The following is a 25,649-nucleotide window of genomic DNA, read 5'->3' as shown; positions in this document are numbered from 1 at the left end:
CTGGGAGTGTATGGAGAAAACAACTACGACAAAAAGGTATATAAACTGCTACTTCAAAAACAAAAGGCCATTGGAGATGAGCAGGCAAAGTTTACATATTACTTTAAACATAATATATTCCTCTGGTGACTATAGGATATCAGCATTTACTGTAAATAGCAATGGTAAGTGGCTATACACTGGAGTAAGGGCCAAAAATGTCGGAATCGAGAACCTTTGCTACATTAAAAGACACACGAAAATTCTGTTTTGTATCCTCCATACTTGTCTGAACTGCTTAAAAATTGTGGTTACATTGTATCTAAATGTGCTGCATTGGATGTTGTCCACCTAGCAACAGAACAATCGTTTGCAGAGTTTAAAACCAACAGAAATAACACTTATCACGCATTCGTTTGCAAAAATCGTAAAATTAAAGTTCTCTATGGAAATTTTCCTAGAATATGGAGCAGAATACTTGCCAACGTACACCCAGGAAGATGTGGAGTGTTATTCTGGAGATAAGAGAAAAATCAAATCGCCAAATGATCTTACCTAGAATAATTGCATGAAAGGTCAGAACTAACTGTTAAAGCGTATATGCAAAAACTGATAAACGTCTTTGTTCAAAATTATTTGGTTTCTTATTCTCTAAACTCCAAAAAAAAAAAAAAATGGTTCAAATGGCTCTGAGCACTATGGGACTCAACTGCTGAGGTCATTAGTCCCCTAGAACTTAGAACTAGTTAAACCTAACTAACCTAAGGACATCACAAACATCCATGCCCGAGGCAGGATTCGAACCTGCGACCGTAGCGGTCTTGCGATTCCAGACTGCAGCGCCTTTAACCGCACGGCCACTTCGGCCGGCTAAACTCCAAAAAAGTTTCCTAGTTACGATGATCTACATGTGTGTATTTTGGATAGGGAGATGTGGAGAGAATGGGGAGGGTGACCTTGAAAGTATAGTACTCATTGTTTCTTACCTATATGATGATTCTCACATAACGTATTTGGGCTGGAGCAACGTGGGGGTGAGGAGGGCAGGAGAAGGTGAAGGAGGGGGAGGAGAGGGCAGGTGAGGGGGTGGGAGAGGGGAGGGGGAGGTTAGAGGAGGTCAGGCACCTTGAATATAATAAGCACAATTGCTTGAGCTGTAATATGATAGCAGAAGTGCAGTTCCTGGAATTCTGGCACCAGAAAGTTTTGACCTTGGATTTTCTGAGCTCGTATGCTCACTGCCATCCGACTATCGTCGGTAGATGACAGCATCATGAGGCTTTCATTTGAATTCTAGTTGTTAGTAAAATCTGAAAATTGGAGGGAAAATGCTTCGGTAAATCAAAGCTCCAGAATGTTCTGCTGTCTTTGATGAAATTGTTATGTATTAGATGGCTAGATAGCTCATGAAGAGATTTATACATAAATTAGGATTTTAGTGTTTAGTGTAGATCAGGAAGGAACACTAATTTAATCCTTATAGAAATAGCAATCGACCATGTGTATTCGAACCCAAAACAGGTTTTAAGTTCTAGCGAGCGTTTCAGCTCAGCCAGACAACCTTCACTGCTCAGCGCAACACTGGAGCTCAAGTCAAAATCATACTGGCGCCGACGGCGTCCTTCGGCTACTGTTGCTGCCTCTTGTCCACGCTGAGAAGATAAATCACATTTCCGAACTTCGCAACCTTAGTTGTGTCCTCTGCGTCTTATATACTGATTTCCATGGACTCAGATCTCTATGATTCTCCTCCAATCCTAAAAGTTGTTATCATAACGGTGAGAATTCCTCTTCCACTCTCTACAGTTGTCTCCCCTCCGTCGCCCCCCCTCCCCCCCCCCTCTCTCTCTCTCTCTCTCTCTCTCTCTCTCTCTCTCTCTCTATGTGTGTGTGTGTGTGTGTGTGTGTGTGTGTGTGTGTGTGTGTTTGTGTATCTCTCTAAGATCGTTGTTTTTCACTGCATTTCATACTTCCTTATCATTGCAGATTTTGCCTTCAGTAAGCGACATGCCTTACTAGTTCTGAACCCTGCTATTTGCGAACTGAATTGGAGGCCTTCTAACTTCTCTAACACTCGTGGCATGTGAGCACTCTTTGGCACTCTGTGACGGAAATGGGACGATATTTGCTACATCGCAATTTTTTTGGGTGTTCTTACGAATTCCCCAATATGTTACCGTCTTGATGTAGGGTTCTAGATATCCCTGCAGACCGGTTCATCAACGTAATGTGCACCGAAAATCTGGCCTCGATCGAGCTTCATATCGAATATGAAGATAGAGAAAAAAAAATGCAGATGCAATGGTGACCCAGAACATGACGACAGATTTTAGGCTACGTGGAGAAATGGGAATATATCATTATATTGCACGTAAGTCTGGAAGAAGAAAATATAAAAATGCAGTAAACCAAGCAGGCGAAAAGAAATTCAAACGTCTCAAAAATGAGATCGACAGGAAGTGCAAAATGCCTAAGCGGGGATGGCTAGAGGACAAATGTAAGGATGTAGAGGCATGTATCATTAGAGTTAAGATAGAACTGCCTACAGGAAAATTAAAGAGACCTTTGCAGAAAAAAGAACCACCTGTATGAATATCATGGCCTGAGATGGAAAACCAGTTCCAAGCATAGAAGGGAAAGCAGAAAGGTGGAAGGAGTATATAGAGGATCTATACAAGGGCGATTTCCAGGGACAGATGTGGACTCTGACCACAGTTTATTGGTTATGAACTGAAGATTGAAACTGAAGAAACTGCCGAAAGGTGGGAATTTAAGGAGAGGGGATTTGGATAAACTGGAAGAATCGGAGGTTGTAGAGAGTTCCAGGGAGAACATTAGGGAACAATTGACAAGAATGGGGGAAAGAAATATAGTAGAAGAAGAATGAGTAGATTTGAGAGATGAAATAGAGAAGGCAGTAGATGATCAAGTAGGGAAAAGATGAGGGCTAGTAGAAATCCTTGTGAAACTAAAGAGATACTGAATTTAACTGATGAAAGGAGAAAATATAAAAATGCAGTGAACGAAGCACGCGAAAATAAATTCAAATGAGATCTACAGACAGGCAAAGCAGGGATGGCTAGAGAACAAATGTAAGATTGTACAGGCATATATCACTAGCGGTAAGATAGATACTGCCTACAGGAAAATTAGAGAGACCTTTCGGGAAATGACAACCACCTGTATGAATATCAAGAGCTCAGATGGAAAACCAGTTCTAAGCAAAGAAGGGAAAGCAGAAAGGTTGAAGGAGTATATAGAGTGTCTATAATAGGGCCATGTACTTGAGGGCAATATTACGGAAATGGAAGAGGACGTAGATGAAAATTAAATGGTAGATATGATACTGCGTGAAGAATTTGTCAGAGCACTGAAAGATCTAACTCGAAACAAGGCCCTGGGAGTACACAACATTCAATTAGAACTACTGATAGCCGTAGGAGAGCCATCCATGACAAAAATCTACCATCTGGTGAGTAAGATGCATGAAACAGGCGAAATATCCTCAGACTTCGAGAAGAATATTGTAATTCCAGTCCCAAAGAAAGCAGGTGGTGACAGATTTGAAAATTACTGAACAGTTTAATAAGTCATGGCTGCAAAATACTAACACGAATTTTTTACAGACGAATGGAAAAACTGGTAAAAGCTGACCTCTAAGACTTACCTTAGAATATAGATTAAGGCCACTCCGGCCGGCTGGCACAAAAGGGAAGCAGTGGTTGAGAAAGGAGTGAGACAGGGTTGTAGCCTCTCCCCGATGTTATTCTATCTGTATATTGAGCAAGCAGTAAAGGAAACAAAAGAAAAATTTGGATTAGGAATGAACTTTGAGTTTTGCTGATGACATTGTAGTTCTGTCATAGACAGCAAAGGACTTGGAAGAGCGGCTCAGCGGAACGGATAGTGTCCTGAAAGGAGGATATAAGATGTACATCAACAAAATCAAAAGGAGGATAATGGAATGTAGTCGAATTAACTCAGGTGATGCTGGGGGAACTAGATTAGGAAATGACACTTAATGTAGTAAATGAGTTTTGCTATTTGGGCAGCAAAATATATGATGATGGTCGAAGTAGAGAGGATGTAAAATGTAGACTGGCAAAGGCAAGGAAAGTGTTCCTCAAGAAGAGAAATTTGTTAACATCGAGTATAGATTTATGTGTCAGGAAGTCCTCTCTGAAAGTATTTGTATGTAACGTATGGAAGTGAAACATGGACTATAAATAGTTTAGGCAAGAAGAGAATAGAAACTTTTGAAACGTCGTGCTACAGAAGAATACCGAAGATTAGATGGGTAGATCAAGCATCTAATGAGGAGGTACCGAAAAGAATTGGAGAGCTGAGGAATTTATGGCACGACTTGAGTAGAAGAACGGATCGGTTGGTAGGACACGTTCTGAGGCATCAGGGGATCATCATTTCAATGTTGGGCGGAAGCGCGGAGGGTAAAAATCGTAGAGGGAGACCAAGGCATGAATACACTAAGCAGATTCAGAAGGATGTAGGTTGAAGTAGTTACTCGGAGATGAAGAAGCTTGCACAGAATAGAGTAGCATGGAGAGCTGCATCAAAACCTGTCTCTGGCCTGAAGACCACAACAAGAAGTCTGGAAATAAGCTCTGTAAGTGAGATGGTCATACGGGTTCCATCATATTATTTTGACTACACCTCTACATGAATTAAATGTACTCATATTCTGGGAACAGTTAGTTCGAACCCGCTACATCACTTTGCTTGCATATGTCGCGCCAGGTTACGGGTCTTGATCTGTGAGAGGCCAAACGACGTAGCTTAGTGAGGTAATGAAAGAAAGCCAGTATGTATTACAGGCAATTACTGTAGCTATAGGTAACTTACCAAGAGGTACAAATTTTTAGCTCGTTCTGTCGAATTTTGCTCCTGTCAGCAAAACACAAGGTATAGAAACCTTACACTGAGCCTGATAATGCTATGCGACTCCCAGTTGCTTTGAAAAAGGATTGCAGAATACAAGCCGATTAATCCCGTCAAAATTCCTTTTATCTCCCCTACTGCTTCTATAGAATCAAAACCTAATGAGTGCCACAGACGATGAACACAGTATTTTCCAAAAAAGTTATTCAGTATTATTTCCGTGTTAATTCGCTCTCCAGCGGCGTCTTCTAATATAAATTGTTTCCAGTTTCATCTGTTAATGATAAGGTTGCTATAATCGTGAATGATTTTAATACCTATTTTGTAAACAGCGTTCACAATAACTGTCTTTTATATCATCCTTCCACGTTGAAGCGACTTTGTAGAGGATGTTGACATTTTTAGCAAATATTATGACGTATGTTTTTGTCTCAGGAGTTACGAAAGACGACTCTCGAAATTTGTAAAGGTGAAAAAATGACGCACAATATATCTTTATGGTTAATTTTCTCTTCCTCCTCTTCTTCAAATTTGTCTACTTTACACAATAACTTGCGCCATCTTTGCCTTAATTGCTGTCGGCATATCATCATAGTGTAATGAATGGATGTAAAATGAACAGCAAGACGGCTGTAATTAGTGGTTTATTTACTGTCAAAACCTGTTTCACTGCACTAAAACAGTACCAAAAAAATGGTTCAAATGGCTCTGAGCACTATGGGACTCAACTGCTGAGGTCATTAGTCCCCTAGAACTTAGAACTAGTTAAACCTATGGACATCACAAACGTCCATGCCCGAGGCAGGATTCGAACCTGCGACCGTAGCGGTCTTGCGGTTCCAGACTGCAGCGCCTTTAACCGCACGGCCACTTCGGCCGGCCAAAACAGTACCCTCAGGTGAACTACATACGAAGGAAAGGATCCTCTGTAATACATAAGATGAAAATTCTACAAGAATCTTTTAAAAATTAAAAAGAAATTAAATTATTTGAGAATTTTAAGAAAAATTTTAAAAAATATTTTTGTAGATCTTACGTAAAGTATTTAATCAGGCAGAAAAAAACAAAATTAAAACGTACAAACAACAATGTCACATTAGCGCACCAAGACGCTTCGAACGTTCGTAGTCAAAAAAATCAAACCTGTCCGCTGCTCGTGGTCTAGTGGTTAGCGTTGCCGCTTCTGGATCACGGGGTGCCGGGTTCAATTCCCGGGGTGTTTGTGTTATCCTAATCATTTCATCACCATCACCATCATCATCATTCGTGACAGTGGCTAGATCGGATTTTGTAAAAAAATTGGACTGCGAAAAAATTGGGACTCTGTACGGGCGCTGATGACCGCGTAGTTGAGCGCCCCAAAAACCAAACATCATCAAACCCCTAAGGAGGGGAAGTCGTCACGATAAATGAAACAGGACCTCAGGGCGAATAGTGCACTGAGTGAAAACGGAAGACATAAATAAGGAAAGATCAATAACCAACCCCCCAGCCTCCCCCCCCCCCAAGTTTTCTCACATTCTCCCCCTTTCACTCACACCCACCATAATGAACAAATATCAAGACCGTAAGCCTGCTTGAGCAACAAGCCGATAAGCGTATCCATGTTGAATCCACGAGATGGAAGACACTAAACTAAAACCGTAACATACTGTCATAGTTACTGACACGTAAAAACTTTTTGTAAGGCAGACCATATCAAGTGAAAGGACACAAATTACGCAACGACAAAAATTGAAGACAATAGCATAGCAAAGTACTAAAATAGCTTTAAGTCGGTCGGCCGGTGTCGGCGCATAAATACGATATTGCAGTGCCTGTGTCATTCCGAATTACGATGCAATGTTCCTTCATTGTATCGTAATTCGGAATGGCACAGGCACTACAATAGCGTATTTATCCGCCGACACCGGGCAAGCGACTTTAAAGTAAAATGTCTCCCCTGTAAGAGAAAATTCGTAATAGATGTGCGAACACAAGTTGTTCACACATGGTTGACGACATAAGGAAATTTGGGTCTGGCCTTCAGTCGTGCGCGGATAGCCAAATGGTAAGGTGACCGCTCGCGATAAACGGGAAATCCGGATTGAGTGCCAGTCCTGCCAATTTGTCATTTTCGTCATTCCATTATACACCTGATGGTTGTCCATATTCGTAACTGCCAACACATTTCATTTAAACTGCGACTACCTTTAAGGAAGTCTAGAACATTACACAGTTCATTGCTCTACAACATAGTCATCTATTTAAATACAAATAGGGACTATCTGTAGCGCACGCTCACGGCTAGGTCGTCTCAGTCTAGTTCATGCTTCTAGGATTGCCGAAGGAAGAGGTACAGCGGAAGGAACATCGATATCATCAAAAGCAACCGCTTCAACAACCACGTCGAGCCTGCGCGACACTTCTTCTGAAGGACAGTCGGATGAATACGACGTGAAACAAACGGAAAAGGGGTAAGTTATTTCTCAGTCTGCACAAGAAAAGAGGCGTTTTTGATAGTTTTTTGTGTTTATTAAGAGTATTTCAATAAGTTACACGAGCATAGACACTCTTCGATTCTGTTCGCCTTCGGTGTTTCAGTGCTGAAAATATTTATGTAAACAAATTTCAGTATTTTTAGTATAATAACTTTCATGCATTCACAGAATGACCTTATAATATTTTTTGATTCCTACTGTTATGTTTACCAAACAGGCGACTAAGGATCACTAGTGTCCAAAGCGGTATGACTGTAATTCATACCAGCTGAATGAAAGGTATTGAAAGGACATGACTGGAATCACTGAGTATGATATCAATGAAATACAATGTTCTGAAATGATAGAAGTTCATTTATAAATGTTGGATCTACAATTTAATAAGATTGTCGTGAGAAAAAAAAAGTAAACTGTCCAGGATTCGAAAACGGATCCTTTGATTATCACGAGCAGTCACTTTAACCACTTGGGTCATTCGAGCAGGCCTGCGCGACAGCTTCGAATTTTCTTCGTCACTGACTTTTGTCTGGTTTTCATTATTTCGCAGCACTTAACCAAAGGTCTTCCCGCGGGATAAGGATTTCGCGAAGGGACCATTATGTTCACAAGGGAATCTCAGGATGCAGTGACCGGAAGTTATAAAGGGAAGTAAGATTAGCGTCTGACGTCCCATCGACAACGAGGTCATTAGAGACAGAGCACAAGCACGGATTAGTGAATGATGCGGAAAGACATTTGCCGTATCTTTTCACAGAAACTACCCCGGCATTTGCATTAAGAGAGTTAGGGAAATCAGGTAACATTTAAATATGGATGGCCGGACAGGGATTCGAACCGACATCCAGAAGTCATAGGGAGAAACTTCAGTGACATGAAAAGTTTGGGGGATTTGTTCGGATACCTTAAATGATTAAGGCGACTGCTTGTGTCTCGTAGGAGATCCCAGTGGGTAAGATTAATATATAGCAGAAATTTTCATTTTGCACGCCATTTCACTGCATACAAAGTTTCTTACATGACTTCATATCATTGCTACTCATTGAATTCATCCCGAACGCTTCCATTCATTTCACTGTGTTCGATCCTACTTACATATGTCCCTGTGGTGGGGTAAACCGTGATCCATTATCAGTACTCTTCCTGCAGTGGTGTTATTCCCAAAACCCCCTTGGCAGAAACTGTGGTTCCGGTGTTCAGAATGAGTAGAAGGGAAACATCCGTTGCACTGAAGGTTATTGACTACGTTGATAGCGTGCATAGATGGCCTGAATAGCAGAAGTGACAGCTTGCAATATGTGGGCGATATGGGTTCCAGTTCTTGTCTGGCCCAAGATTATATTTCGTACGACAAAGTTCCCATAGTTAGTTAAATTCTCTGAAACATAGCAAATCCGTTTTTGAGTCCAAGTTTCGTTCTGCAGTACTGACAATGACGCCATGGTGTTGTGGACGTAGATTTTGATCAGTCTTCTGGAACTACTTGTAGCTGGTGAAATCCACTCCTCAGGTCCATCGTTGAAAAGTACTTGCATTGTCCTATGTTACCGACGTCTCAGTAATATTCGGGGTAGGATATGCATCAGTGACAGTTTTCGCCTTCAGATATTGGTAGTCGCAACAGAATGTATATTTTTTAATTTCATTTAGTGATTTATGAGGATGATGACCCTGCTGCACCCCATGGACTATCACTATGTTCTGTTATTCCCTCAGCTAGCTACTGATCAGTTAATTCCTCGACTAATGGTTGCAGACATAGCATATGTTAAGATGCGCTAATGTCGGTTGATAAACAGAAAAGAATGTAAATCACAAGAATATACTGGCTGTTAAATATAGTTTTTCACTGTGCACGATGTCAGCCATATTTTCTTCGATATGTACTAATATCCTGTAATACGACAGGTGGTCTATAAGACCAGAACTTTGTTTCATCAATGATGACAGGTCATCGACACGTCAGACATATTTTAACCTTTCAACATGAACTTGAGAATGTCTATAAAGCCCGAATCATGGTTGTGTAAAATAAATGAACAATCAACGGTCAAATGGTGGATTCTTTTTTTTTTTTTAATTCTACATGACTGTGGTCCTCCACGAAGGAAAAATTACCAAACGTTTGTTTGGGGGACTGATCATCACATCAGCTATCAATATCTCCTCATCCAAAACATCTAAAGTGGCAATCACTAAACCATTTGGCAGACTAACCTCGTCCATGCCAAAATTATCCAGGCTAACAGGAACCATAAACTCTTCACCGTATACAGGCTGATACTTATTAACGTTTAAAATCATCTGAGGCAACGTAGATGACGCTGTGACAAATAATTTAATGTAAGACGCATGGAGCCGTAGTGTCGCGAAATGCCCAAAAAGTGGATGAGAAATGTTGAACATATTACGTCACCAGATGACATGCCTCGTCGCACATGCAGCAGTTGAGTCTATCGGTCTGTAACACCTGACCATCCTAACACCAGTCATGTATTCATATCGGTGTGGCTCCGACCCACGTGTGCAATTTCAACACATGGGGCTCAGGAATCGAGTTTTACGTCTGGCAGGCAATATTTTTTATCAGTAAGTTAGAAAGTTATGTCTTACATTGAGGTAAGATTCATTGTGGTTTATTGCAAAGTACAGTACGACAAAAACCTATCTTATTGCGTCACAAGTACCATATATGAGTATAAGGTTCAGAATTGCGATGTTTCCAATAAATGACCTACATTTTCCTTGTTGTTGTTGTTGTTGTGGTCTTCAGTCCTGAGACTGGTTTGATGCAGCTCTCCATGCTACTCTATCCTGTGCAAGCTTCTTCATCTCCCAATACCTACTGCAACCTACATCCTTCTGAATCTGCTTAGTGTATTGATCTCTTGGTCTCCCTCTACGATTTTTACCCTCCACGCTGCCCTCCAATGCTAAAGTTGTGATCCCTTGATGCCTCAAAACATGTCCTACCAACCGATCCCTTCTTTTAGTCAAGTTGTGCCACAAACTTCTCTTCTCCCCAATCCTATTCAATACCTCCTCATTAGTTACGTGATCTACCCACCTTATCTTCAGCATTCTTCTGTAGCACCACATTTCGAAAGCTTCTATTCTCTTCTTGTCCAAACTAGTTATCGTCCATGTCTCACTTCCATACATGGCTACACTCCATACAAATACTTTCAGAAACGACTTCCTGACACCTAAATCTATACTCGATGTTAACAAATTTCTCTTCTTGAGAAACGCTTTCCTTGCCATTGCCAGTCTACATTTTATATCCTCTCTACTTCGACCATCATCGGTTATTTTACTCCCTAAATAGCAAAACTCCTTTACTACTTTAAGTGTCTCATTTCCTAATCTAATTCCCTCAGCATCACCCGACTTAATTTGACTACATTCCATTATCCTCGTTTTGCTTTTGTTGATGTTCATCTTATATCCTCCTTTCAAGACATTGTCCATTCCGTTCAACTGCTCTTCCAAGTCCTTTGCCGTCTCTGACAGAATTGCAATGTCATCGGCGAACCTCAAAGTTTTTACTTCTTCTCCATGAATTTTAATACCTACTCCGAACTTTTCTTTTGTTTCCTTTACTGCTTGCTCAATATACAGATTGAATAACATCGGGGAGAGGCTACAACCCTGTCTCACTCCTTTCCCAACCACTGCTTCCCTTTCATGCCCCTCGACTCTTATAACTGCCATCTGGTTTCTGTACAAATTGTAAATAGCCTTTCGCTCCCTGTATTTTACCCCTGCCACCTTCAGAATTTGAAAGAGAGTATTCCAGTCAACATTGTCAAAAGCTTTCTCTAAGTCTACAAATGCTAGAAACGTAGGTTTGCCTTTTCTTAATCTTTCTTCTAAGATAAGTCGTAAGGTCAGTATTGCCTCACGTGTTCCAACATTTCTACGGAATCCAAACTGATCTTCCCCCAGGTCGGCTTCTACCAGTTTTTCCATTCGTCTGTAAAGAATTCGCGTTAGTATTTTGCGGCTGTGACTTATTAAACTGATAGTTCGGTAATTTTCACATCTGTCAACACCTGCTTTCTTTGGGATTGGAATTATTATATTCTTCTTGAAGTCTGAGGGTATTTCACCTGTCTCATACATCGTGCTCACTAGATGGTAGAGTTTTGTCATGACTGGCTCTCCCGAGGCCATCAGTAGTTCTAGTGGAATGTTGTCTACTCCCGGGGCCTTGTTTCGACTCAGGTCTTTCAGTGCTCTGTCAAACTCTTCACGCAGTATCTTATCTCCCATTTCGTCTTCATCTACATCCTCTTCCATTTCCATAATATAGTCCTCGAGTACATCTCCCTTGTATAAACCCTCTATATACTCCTTCCACCTTTCTGCCTTCCCTTCTTTGCTTAGAACTGGGTTTCCATCTGAGCTCTTGATATTCATACAAGTGGTTCTCTTCTCTCCAAAGGTCTCTTTAATTTTCCTGTAGGCAGTATCTATCTTACCCCTAGTGAGACAAGCCTCTACATCCTTACATTTGTCCTCCAGCCATCCCTGCTTAGCCATTTTGCACTTCCTGTCGATTTCATTTTTGAGACGTTTGTATTCCTTTTTGCCTGCTTCATTTACTGCATTTTTATATTTTCTCCTTTCATCAATTAAATTCAATATTTCTTCTGTTACCCAAGGATTTCTATTAGCCCTCGTCTTTTTACCTACTTGATCGTCTGCTGCCTTCACCACTTCATCCCTCAGAGCTACCCATTCTTCTTCTACTGTATTTCTTTCCCCCATTCCTGTCAATTGTCCCCTTATGCTCTCCCTGAAACTCTCTACAACCTCTGGTTCTTTCAGTTTATCCAGGTCCCATCTCCTTAAATTCCCACCTTTTTGCAGTTTCTTCAGTTTCAATCTGCAGTTCATAACCAATAGATTGTGGTCAGAATCCACATCTGCCCCAGTAAATGTCTTACAATTTAAAACCTGGTTCCTAAATCTCTGTCTTACCATTATATAATCTATCTGAAACCTGTCAGTATCTCCTGGCTTCTTCCATGTATACAGCCTCCTTTCATGATTCTTGAACCAAGTGTTAGCTATGATTAAGTTATGCTCTGTGCAAAATTCTACAAGGCGGCTTCCTCTTTCATTCCTTCCCCCCAATCCATATTCACCTACTATGTTTCCTTCTCTCCCTTTTCCTACTGACGAATTCCAGTCACCCATGACTATTAAATTTTCGTCTCCCTTTACTACCTGAATAATTTCTTTTACCTCGTCATACATTTCATCAATTTCTTCATCATCTGCAGAGCTAGTTGGCATATAAACTTGTACTACTGTAGTAGGCATGGGCTTTGTGTCTATCTTGGCCACAATAATGCGTTCACTATGCTGTTTGTAGTAGCTAACCCGCACTCCTATTTTTTTATTCATTATTAAACCTACTCCTGCATTACCCCTATTTGATTTTGTATTTATAACCCTGTAATCACCTGACCAAAAGTCTTGTTCCTCCTGCCACCGAACTTCACTAATTCCCACTATATCTAACTTTAACCTATCCATTTCCCTTTTCAAATTTTCTAACCTACCTGCCCGATTAAGTGATCTGACATTCCACGCTCCGATCCGTAGAACGCCAGTTTTCTTTCTCCTGATAACGACGTCCTCTTGAGTAGTCCCCGCCCGGAGATCCGAATGGGGGACTATTTTACCTCCGGAATATTTTACCCAAGAGGACGCCATCATCATTTAATCATACAGTAGAGCTGCATGTCCTCGGGAAAAATTACGGCTGTAGTTTCCCCTTGCTTTCAGCCGTTCGCAGTACCAGCACAGCAAGGCCGTTTTGGTTAATGTTACAAGGCCAGATCAGTCAATCATCCAGACTGTTGCCCCTGCAACTACTGAAAAGGCTGCTGCCCCTCTTCAGGAACCACATGTTTGTCTGGCCTCTCAACAGATACCCCTCCGTTGTGGTTGCACCTACGGTACGGCCATCTGTATCGCTGAGGCACGCAAGCCTCCCCACCAACGGCAAGGTCCATGGTTTACCTTACTGAATTAAAAAAAGCGGGGACAAAAGGAACAAAACACAAAACAAGAACAGCTTTTCTTGGTTATAGAGAGGATAGTAATTTCGTATCATCTACGTTTATAACAGATTTTATTTTCAAAGGATGTTCTAAATTTGCACCGTTTGCTCTAACGGAAGTATTGCATCATTTAATCATCCATTCACGCCCAAGCCCAACCACTGCACGTGTAGCGAAATGTCATCTGGTGACGTCACATGTTCAGCATTTCTCATCCATTTTTGAGGTATTTCCTGACATATGCAGCCCCATGTGTCTTATGTTAGATTACGTATCTCAGCGTCATCTACATCTCTTTGGAGGTTGTTAAATGTTTGTAAGAATCACCCTGTATCTTACTAACGCGCAGTATGCTTCTGCGCACGAAACAACGCATTTTATCCAATTCTTTAGCATTCTCTAGTTGTTCTACAACACGCAATACTTATTGTGGTAAATCGATACCTACAGTAACCCAACCTAACCTGATGGTATGTTTTAATGCGTACTAATTTTTAGCGAACGTGTTCGCAATTCAGTTGGTAACACCTTCATGATCGGTGCTCCTTGTGTCATTGCCTTTCTTGCAGTTGGTCCCAGCAGAAACAAAATTCCACCAAGTTGAATTGTATACCGCAAAACATCTATTTTAGCGTGATGTTTGTCGAGGAAGTCAATTCCGAGAATTAGAGAACTGTTCGGTGGGAATTCACTGTAACTTATCAAGATTGTCATACCGATTGATCCTGTGCTTCAGAAATCCAAGTACTTATACTGATTAACTGATGCCTATGACGATACCAAGCAGTGACAATGAGCTAATTTGGCCCCGTTTTCTCGGCTTGTCAGTGCTCTTTATCCCACCACCGTGACTAAGATGTTGCTTTCGGATCTTTAGCTTGGCACTTTCTGCAAAGTCTGGATACGATGGAGGATTGGGTTTCCTTTCTGGTTTACATTCCAGTAAAGACAATGCATTTAGGGCTGTCTTCGCCAGGCTGTATGCTTGCCGGGGAAACACTAAACAATTTTACATTCACCCGGAAGTCCATTCTTTGGTGCAGCATACCGTCCATATACCCCCATAACATTTCATATTCGCAATAAAAAGTAAAGACTAGTATAAAGACATAAAATAAATAGGAAAACGTTGTGTATATATAGTGCACATTTTGCCACAGCTCTTTTTCCATGTAAATAATGTGTGCGTGTGTGTGTGTGTGTGTGTGTGTGTGTATTTTGCGTATGTGGGCATTGATTATGCACCGCTCGGTTTAAGGCGCGTTGCCACTGTTCGCACGGCTCCCCCCGCCCCCCGTCGAAGGTTCGGGCATGGGTGTGTGTGTGTTGTTCTTAGCATAAGTTAGTTTGTCAGATTAACTAGTGTGTAAGCCTAGGCACCGATGACCTCAGCAGTTTGGCCCCATAGGAACTTACCACAAATTTCCAAATACACTGCGCAAAAGAATTAAAGGGTCATGTCTTTGAAACCCCGTCATTTCCCCAATGAAATGCAGAAGTTTCAAATTTGATCAGGTGCCTACAACCTTCCACTGTAATGGTGCATAAGTGGGGCGCCCTAAGACGTCACTCTGTGGCTCTGTGATGCTTCAAACAGCGGGGTATCGATACGAGCGGAAAAAAAAAAAAAAACGCCAGTGGTCAGAAGTCCATGAGAGGTGTAAGGCGGGATAATGATGTCACGTTGGCACCAAATTCCACCACAGTTCTGCCCTGCACCACCACGGAATTCTCCCATTGTCTTGACACCTTCGCAATTGAGGTCGAAACCGCGAGGTTCAGCGTTAAAATCATGCAGTTTTTTGTGCGTGGCAGAGGATAACATTTCAGACACACTTCTCGTCAGGATCGACACGACAAGGCCCCAAGAGGTGGCATAAAGGCTGTCAATGAAACCACACCTTCCCTAGGGAGATTCGTTCGCACACTTTTCGAAGCCGAAAATGACAGTTTTCAGTGTGATGTGTAACAGAACGACGTTCTTGACAACCTTTTCCACTGCTGATACCCTGCAAACGGTTCATCCCTTCACTATAGACATCATTGGGATGCAGTCCCAAAGTTGGTGATCTGACTATTTTGGATTGTAGTGTGGCCGCAATTTTTGCTTTAGAGTGCAGGGTGGAAACACTAGGGACAGTTAAAAACCATTCGACGAAGTGTGAATGTTATCAAAAGCAGCAACGGGTCTTTATACTTTTCCAGCTCTCCAGTTTCACGCCCACTTGTGGTGTGTTCATTGGTGTTTAGGGCGGGGGGAGAGGGGGGGGGGCGCTACATGGATGGATACATACATGAATAAAATGGTAAAGGATCCCTCTAACATCCCTCAGATCAGCAACCTTTGTTGACAATTTCAAAACTGTATCTGTACAGAGACAACCCTTGACCGATTCCTAAGCGCCTGTGGGAAGGCAGCCCTTTCACAACCTTCAGAAGCCTGTAAGCAGTGTAGTGCCATTCAGCATAACGGTTTGAAGGGGTTGCTTCCTTGCATGCACCTAGGAATTGGTCATGGGTTGTCTGTGTACAGGTACGTTCTGAAAGTGCTCAAGAAATCTGAGCAGGTGCCACCAAGAGTATCTTAGGCGTATCCACGGTCGTTTTATTCACACATGCGTGAATATTGCACCCCCTGAGATAACGCCACTGGAGGGCGCGAAACACAAGGACTGATATAGTGTAAACACCCTTTCAATTTTCGTAGTAGTGGTTCCACTCTGCATAACCCAGTGAAAATTGCGGTCGCACTATACTCCAATGGGTCAGACCACATTCAGTGAGGTTCCAGCCCCACGATATCCTTAGAGAAGCGTTGAATCGTCTGGAAGGTGTAGCCAGTGGCAAAGGTTGCCAATAACGTCGTTGCTAATCTCACTGCCAACTGTCATTTTCGAACGCTGGATGTCACGGCTCCGACCTCCAGCGCAGGGTGAAAATGGTTCAAATGGCTCTGAGCACTATGGGACTTAACATCTGAGGTCATCAGTCCCCTAGAACTTAGAACTACTTAAACCTAACTAACCTAAGGACATCACCCACATCCATGCCCGAGGCAGGATTCGAACCTGCGACCGTAGCGGTCGCGCAGCTCCAGACTGTAGCGCCTAGAACCGCTCGGCCACTCCAGCCGGCTGCGCAGGGTGAAATTTGGTGCCAATGTAATATCGTTAACGCACCTTACTCTTCACGGGAACATCTGCTGCGTCTACCATTTTTCCTCATGTCTTGTCACCTTGGTGTTTGAAGTTTCGTCGTGCCCGAGGATAACGTCGCAGGGCGCCATGCTTCTCCTCCGTTACAGAGGAAGGTTGTAGGCATCCTTGTGGCATATTTCACGCTTCTGTGTCGTAATGGGGGAAAATAACAGTGTTTCAAAAAAGTGACTCTGTAACTCTTTTTCACAGGTTATCACTGATAAGAGTCATCAGGCGTATTTTCTCTTGTGTTTCGGCAGATATGTGCAATTTCATTTTTGCAACGTTTCACTGGAATCAGCCGAAACAAATACTGCACGTCATATCTTTCATGTGGCGCCCAGTGTCAACGGAAAAACGTCGATTTGTTTCCTGTTATGAAAAAATGGTTTTAAACGGAATTTTACGTGCCCATTCGGAGGGATCCTAAAAAGACCAGTACTCCAGCAGCGACAGCACTATCTTAGCCCGCGGTGGCTGCAACCGCCTTGCAGCAGCACAGCTCAGTCGCTGTTGGATTACTAGTTTATTCCTCGTGTTTCAATATCCCTGCTAATACAGACTGAGATAAGGAACATAGCACTAGACTAATTTCCGACCAATCTATCGAATGGGTATGTAAAATTCCGCTTTAAAAATCGTTTTGTTTGTGCTGGGAAACAAATCTATTCGCCGAAAACGAATCTCAGTTTAATGCAAAGGATATACGCTCTCTAATATTCGAACTCAGAATCATCAGGGGACAATGGAAGTCGTGACGACACTTCAACTATTTTACCCAATATCTTGGCCACGTAAAAAATAATTACTTCAAAATAACGAAACTTTATTAACTCTCTGGGATTAAAATCTGGGAACTTTCGCGCACTATTACCGATGTGAGAACTCTTGTACTTTGTCTGCCATCTTCAGTTTCGGCAAAATAGTGGAGGGGAACAAGTATTATTGCGTCAATGTTGCCATTACCTTCAGGGTATAATAACAGATCTGAGTGCCCTCAGATATCACCGTATTGAAAGTCTGGAGAGAAGAAAATAGGGACTTGGGTAACAGCATCAACGTCACCCCGTTTTAATGTTCCCGTTCTCATATTGCGTATTCTGCAAGCTAATATTCAGAGCGTAAGGAGGGTGCTTCGTACCGATAATGGCGATTTTTGTCCTATTCCACTCGTCTACCCGGAGAGATAAAATGGGCTTCTTATGTGCCCCTGTATATTTCCTAATCTCTCTCTCGTAATGCCTACGCGACATATTCGGTGTTGGGAGAAGAATGCCTGACACTCACCCTCCAATACAAGTTCTCTAAATTTGGCACTAAAGGATATGCGAGACCATGTTGCCTTTTTCTTAGGAATCCCATTTAAGTTCGCCGAGTATCATTGTGACATATTTACGTTGCTAGCAGCGCGCGTTAGAATTAAGTCGATGTCTGTTGTCATGTTTATTTGATAAGGAATCTTAATGGTTGAACATTACTCCAGAACTGATCGTACTAGCATCTTGCATGTGGTTTTCTTTATAGGTCCACTATACTTCTCCATAATTGTTCCCACAAGCACACTTTGAATTCATCCAATATCATATCACTTCTTAGTATTATTAGTAAATAATTAAACTGCGTGAGATGCTGCAAATGTTCGACACTAATCATAAAATCGGATACTATCGAGTTTCTTTCTCATTTTTTGTTTGTCAGTTATCCATGTATAAAAAGAGCTCCATTCTTTACACCAAGTGGAAATTCTGTCCCAGTCTTTCTGCCGTTACTTACGATCGCGCAGTGAGACCTACCAGTTAGATACTAGTGTACTGGTACGTTTATCTGGAAGAGAAAAAGAATCTCTTTAAGTAGTATATCATCTACAGACTAAAACTAGCGTTAGCTTCGGTTTTCGGTGATCGCATAGTTTCACAATGGTTTCCGTTCCTCTAGACCTGGCTAGAACGAAGAAAGAAATATAGATAATAGGAGATTGTTGAGTCACAGATAAGGAGCAGCCAGAGAAGAAAAGAATTTCTCAGAAAGATAATCTTTTAAATATCGAATATAAACTGAAGTGTTTGTGGTGTCGCAGGCACGCTCGAGCTAGACGATCCACATGGCCTCGCCCTATTCCTTCAGGGCTGGACTATGACGAGGAGAGTTCATCAGATGAAGAGATTTCGACGGTCCCTCAATGGGCTAAAGAAATGATGGGACTCACGGATCAAGAAGACACCAGTAAAAGGTAAAGCACCACGAGTAACAATAAACTAAATTTTTTAAAATATTTCATAATAATATTTCGTTCAGAAATAGCTCTGGGACACCATTTAAATTACATTATGTACCGCTTCTTGCTTTCCTGACAAATGTGGTGAATGCGAAGTACGTTAGAAATGTAATTGTAGTTTTGTAATTCTCCATAATGGATTAATCAAATTCGAGCGATTTCTTCGTTGTTATGTTGGTAAAAATGTCTCAAAACTGTCTGTATTATGTTAGCCTGTAGCCACCCATTAATAAGATTATATGTTTTTCGTAGTACTGGCGATTATTTATTTTGCATTAAGATGAATCATGGAATTTGTATTAAATTTTGCTATAATATCAGCTGAAAGTGTAGTAAACCTTTAGAAACGTTAAATATTGCTTTCGATAAGTCTGCTTTGAGTCAAACAAAGATTTACGAGTAATATAAACGTTTTGAAGAAGGTCATGGAGGTGCTGAGGATGACGAAAGCATTGGACGTCGCAGTACATCATCAGCTGATGAACTCATGGAAAAAGTGAAAGAAATGGTTATGAACGATCGCTGGATCATAGTCAGAGAAGTCACTCATTATGTTAACATATTGACCGGCTCATGCCATGAATATTTTCGGAGTTTTGGGCATGAAACGTGTTAAAGGAAAATTTGCTCAAAAATTGTTTAATTTCGAGTAAAAAGAGCGACGAATGCAAGTTGTCCAATAGTCGCTACATGAAGTCAACAACGATGCAAAACTACCGAAACGTCTTATAACAGGTGATGAAACATGGGTTTACAGATATGACGTTGAATCTAAGGCTCAGTTTTTTATATCCTGCTCTGCCTAAGTAGAACTCAGTTTACGATCAAGCGCACTGCCGATGATACAGAGACTGGCGGGACGTACAGACGGTTCTTTTCGCTGATGACGATGGAATTCACAAAGTGATTGCCTAAATAGAAGTGAAAGCCAGAGTGTGGCGAAAGTCATCGTCAGCGTGTCCAAACAGTCCACAGAGCGATCGGTAAACACAGGCAAGGCAATCACTCTACTATCAAGGGCGCTTATCAAAGGCTTCAGAGAATAGCAAGAAATGTAGCACAAGTGCGAATCCGCAGTGTTTACAAGCACTTCTATGCCACTGACCTTACCTGCTTGATGCCCGGGTTCGGCGGGGAACCTGAATCACTGTTGGATACTAAACAGCTAAACAGTCATCCCACTGGAAACACTGTGGGTAGCCAAAATCTAAAAAAGGCCAACAAGTACGGTCAAATTTGAAGTCTATGTTCACTGTTCTTCAATTTTAACGGCTTGATGTACCATGTGGTCTTGCCACAAAGTTGAATGATCAATAAGGAGTACTTCGAGACTCGTTTTCTTCAAGCGCTGATTGGTCTCAAAATGGAAATCACTGTGTAAATTAAAAATGTTTTATTTGCAACAATTAGATACTCTTCCAGCTGCATCTCTACGTAGTAGCCCCTCCGACTTCGACGTATGTCGTAGCGTGGCACCAACTTGCCAATACTCTCGTTATAAATGGATTTTACTTTTCACCAGTTCCCTTCACTGGACTGCAATTCGTTGTCTGTGCCAAAACGCTGTCCTCAAAACCAGCGGTACATGTGGACAAAGAGGTGAAAATCAGAGGGACCCAAGTCTCGACTGTATGGTGGGCGATTAAACACTGCCCATCGGAAATGCTGCAGGAGCGCTGTTGTTGCACATGTAGTGTGCGGCCGAGCATTGTAATAGAGAAGGAAACGCATGACAGTTACGAGGAGTTACTAAAAAAACCGGAATTATGTTTTTAACAGCTATATATCTTCAAATTGTTTAAGAAACAACATTATCTTACTCAAAATACTCTCCATTACAACTAACACACTTGTCCCACGGGTGCTTCCACTGTTCGACACATTTTTTGTAGTCATCTTTAAAAATAGCTGACAGTTCCTCCCTCTTTCTTTCTTGACTTCTGCAATGTTTTCAGATCAGTGTCCTTTCATGCCCCTTTTGATGCGTGGAAATAAGAAAAAGGCCAGGCGAGTAAGGTGCCTGAAGCAGTGGAACCATGCCATTTTAGCCAAAAACTAACAGATATGACTGTGTGTGCAGATACGTTGTCGTGATGGAACAACCAGTCTCCTGTACGCCACATATCGAGCTCCAATATAACCGACTAATCTCTGACAGTTGATCAGTTACCTGTCGACGGTCTATGAGCACAAGCTCTCGAATTTTTTCAATATTTTCGTCGACTCGGGCAGTTGGTGGACTCCAGAACGAGGCCTGTCATCAATCGACATGTCGCCATTTTTAAATCGAGCAAACGTCTTGAGTTTTTCCCATAGCGTCATCCTGATAAGCTGTTTTCAAGATTAAAACAGTTTCAGCAAGATTTTTACCTATTAGAAAACAAAACTTCACAGCTCCGCGTTGTTCATTTAAACTTGTCATCATAAAAAGCCGGCCGCGGTGGCCGTGCGGTTCTAGGCGCTTCAGTCCGGAACCGCGTGACTGCTACGGTCGCAGGTTCGAATCCTGCCTCGGGAATGGATGTGTGTGATGTCCTTAGGTTAGTTAGGTTTAAGTAGTTCTAAGTTCTAGGGGACTGATGACCTCAGATGTTGAGTCCCATAGTGCTCAGAGCCATTTGAATCACCATAAAAAACGAAGCAAGAACAAAATAGCACTAGAGAAAACAATCACTGCAAATGAATAGGACAAGCCAGGTCGACAGTACTGACGGCACTGAACTGGCAGTGAGTTGCGCTGTACATGCCTGAGCACAAATGCGTACTACACAAGCTCCGCCCACGGTAACGTCATTCAGTTTTTTTTTTTGTGTGTGTGTGTGTGGGCTGCTTGAAATCAGGCGGAATCCCTCAGCAGGCACTCCACAATTAGCGGGAGACTATTGTTCTAACTATTTCAGCGTGCTCACTGCCCGCTTACTATTGAAAAGTGCGACGTGACACGATCGACGGCCTTACTAGAGATATTGTGCAACACATCTGCGTTCATCGGATTTTCACTATGGTTTTAATTTCCCGATCGATCGGAGCTTTAAAAAATACCTCACATTGTTTACAAGTTCAATACTGTTGGTGTGCACTAATCAGAAAGAAAATAGAAACGCCCGGATCTGTGGCGAAAGAATTCACAGTTCTTGTATTATGATAATACACCTGCTCATTCTTCGTTGCTTACCATAAACAATACTAAAATCATGCCCCATACTCCATATTCGCTAGATATGGTGCAATGTGACTTTTCTGTTTCTAAAAATAAAGAAAATCTTAAGCGGTCGTTGTTTTGCTAGCACAGACGAGATTAAAAATGCATCCCCGGGAGAGCTAAAAACTATTGCAAAGTCCGAGTTCCAGAACTGTTTCTGGGATTGGAAGGAGCGCAAGCTTAAGTGTATGATATGAAACGGGACTATTTTGAAGGCTGTAACATTGATCTGGCGAATATGTAAAATTATTTCCAAAAAACAATCAATATCGTTAATTTTGTAGCACACCCCATATGCAGGGTTTAAAAAAAATAGATGAACATCAACAAAAGTGAAACAAGGGTAAAGGAATATGGTCGTAAAAAATGGTTCAAATGGCTCTGAGCACTATGGGACTCAACTGCTGAGGTCATTAGTCCCCTAGAACTTAGAACTAGTTAAACCTAACTAACCTAAGGACATCACAAACATCCATGCCCGAGGCAGGATTCGAACCTGCGACCGTAGCGGTCTTGCGGTTCCAGACTGCAGCGCCTTTAACCCCACGGCCACTTCGGCCGGCAATATGGTCGTATTATATCAGGCTATATTAGGGTAAATGAAAGTAGTAGATTAACTGTGTTATTTGGGTAGCAAAATAATGAAGATGGCTGAAGCACAGAGGAAATAATCTGCGGACTGGCAATAGTGATAATGGACTTTCTGAAAAAGATAATTTTTTAATATCGAACATAAATTTAAATGATTAATTTCTCATGCTCGGGGACACAGTCACACAGACTTTTTTAAAGGACGTCATATTCACCATTGACTGTAGAAATTCTTTATTTCAAAATTGCAATTTCGGCCTTTGGGTCATTTTCTATCTTTTTTATGAAGATGACATGTACATGCCGGAGAACTGTAAAGTCTGAAATGGGCTGAAGCGAAATCTTTTGCAGTGCCACTTGAAAATGGCCTAAAGGCCGAAATTTCATTTATGAAATAACTAATTTCTACAGTCAACGGCGAGTATTCACCCCTTTAAAAATAAATTTAAAATTTTGGAAGGTATCTGTCTGGAGTGTAGCGTTGTATGGAAAAGGAACGTGGACGATAAACCGTTCACACAACAAGAGAACAGAAGCTATTGAAATACGTTACTACTGAAGAATGCTGATAATTAGATAGATGTATCAGACAACTAATGGTGAGTTACCTAATAGGATTTGGGAGAAAATAAATTTACGGGAAAAAGAAGGGATCTGTTCATAGGACTCATCCTGAGAACTCAAGGGATAGTTAATTTGGTAATGCAGGAAAGTACGGGGGATTAAAACGGTAGAGGGAGACCTAGCCTTGAGAACAATAAGCAGGGTTAAATGGATATAGGTTGCAATAGTCATGCAGAGATGAAGTTTACACGGGATAGACCAGCGTGCAGAGGTGCATCAAACGTCTTCAGACTGAAGATAATAATGATAACATTGAAAATATTTATCAATCGGATTCCCCGTGTAAAAATAAGAAGAAAATTGTTCATCAACAAATGTACGGAAAAGTTTTGTTTGAAACTTATGAGGCAGTGTATTGTGACTACTACGTCATTCGTCTGCATGGTACAGGTGCGATCTACAGGTTCTGTCCAACACATTCTCTGAATTATATAATACTAGCCGTGTCCTAACGGCTAACACGTTGGGATAGCCATGCGTGCTAAAGCGCTGTTTTCTAGATGGGAAGTAACACCGCCGTTGAATCGAAACTGCCAGCCAGATTAAGAAAGAGTGTGCCGGTCGCCTCGATGCTGTTTTTAGGCGGTTTCCCACATACCATTAGGTGAACAGCGGGCTTATACTCAAGTTCCGCCTCATTTACACGATTAACAAACATTTATAAACTTTCACCTACACTCACAATAATAATATTGCACACGCACAGTCGGGGTACACTCTTTCCGTCGCGGCGCTAATGACAATGCCGACCCTGCGCCGATGCGGGACAAGTACACCAGAAAAAGAAGATTCTGTTTATGGAGAGGAAGGCAGATGCGGCTGTAACGTCCCGCCTCTGACGAAGTAACGAGAGACAGGGTGCAAGCTCAGACTGAGGAAGGGACTCGGCCGTGACAATTTCAAGGGAACTGTTTTGGCATTCACTTTAAGAGTTTAGGGAAATGGCAGGAAATTAAAAACTTAGATGGCCAGACGTGATCTGAACCGCTATCCTTCCTAGTACACGTTTAGTATCCCACATGCGCCACATTATTCGAGCCGACCAGGGACAAAGGAATATGGACAAAGGGCTACTGCGCTAGGGTGGCTCTAATTTGCAAGTTTGACTTTTTCCTAGCCTGCTGTCCCAACGCTTGGTTTCATTGTATGAAGTGTGTAATTTCCGCTTTTCAAGAAAAGGGAATGGGCTGCTCCTCGACTTCTACATTAGGAAACATACGAAAAATAATATTAAAAGCTTATTTATTTTCTTATATTTTTTGTATATATTAAACTGATTTACTATTAACTATATTACTCTCAACTTTATTATCAATATTGGTGCATTAACTTTATAGTCGAACCTATAACGCTGTCATATACAACGTTTGTGAGACAAATAGGATGTGTAAATCACGTATTTCCTTAAATATTCCTTTTATTTCATAAAGTCTCTTTCATGCCCTCAACCTGAAGCGCGTACTGCTTCTGTTTCTTGTTTTTTTATAAATAGTTTATTGTAATCTTCCATGAAACTGACATCTTTTCCAGCCGCCACATTTACAAATTTTGGTGTAACTAAGTGTAGAGCACTGACGAAATCTTTATTACCATATAATTGCGAAGGATATTTTGAACATGTAACTCAAACCACATCTGGTCTTGTTTTATTAGAAGCAAACTGTTCAGTCCCGTTACCGATAATTTCAGGTTTTTTACTGATTCCTAACGGAATACTTTTTAGTATTTTTGTCTGACGATCCAGTTTCACGATTCAATGCCTTGAACATATCATATCTGATCCCGAATACTAATTAGAAACAGTGATGGCCGAGGTAACTCTACAGAAGACAGGCACCATCCAAGAGAGGTGTTAGGATCGACAACTTGATATTTATAAAGTACTGAAACGCTGTTTTGGCATCAGAAGGGGTGTACAATAATACTTAGACATAGAGAGTGATAAGGAAGATAGAAATAACACAAACTGTATTCTTTTCTTGTGATCATAATTCAGACTCATAGCGGAACATGAACATTCTCTAGCAATGAATAATTTTCACCTTCCACCGTGCTTAATGGATAGGCCCTGGAACACAGAAAGATACGCCACGAGATTGTGCCTCGACAAGAGATGTCGCACATAATTCTGGAATTTCAACGTAATCCTTTTTAGACCGCTGTTCTTTCAAAACATCGCCAACAGAATCGAGAATTTGGGATTTATCGACACGATACAAGTGCTCCTTGACCTCTTTGTTGTGAGTTTCAGAATGGAATTTACTAACCTCGCTTCCATATCCAGCGTTTTTAAATTAAGATTGGGACAGCAGCAACTGTGTTTCTAACAGC

Source organism: Schistocerca nitens, chromosome 3 (genome assembly GCF_023898315.1).
Source record: "Schistocerca nitens isolate TAMUIC-IGC-003100 chromosome 3, iqSchNite1.1, whole genome shotgun sequence".
NCBI classification, from domain to species: domain Eukaryota; kingdom Metazoa; phylum Arthropoda; class Insecta; order Orthoptera; family Acrididae; genus Schistocerca; species Schistocerca nitens.
This window is presented reverse-complemented; position numbering follows the sequence as displayed.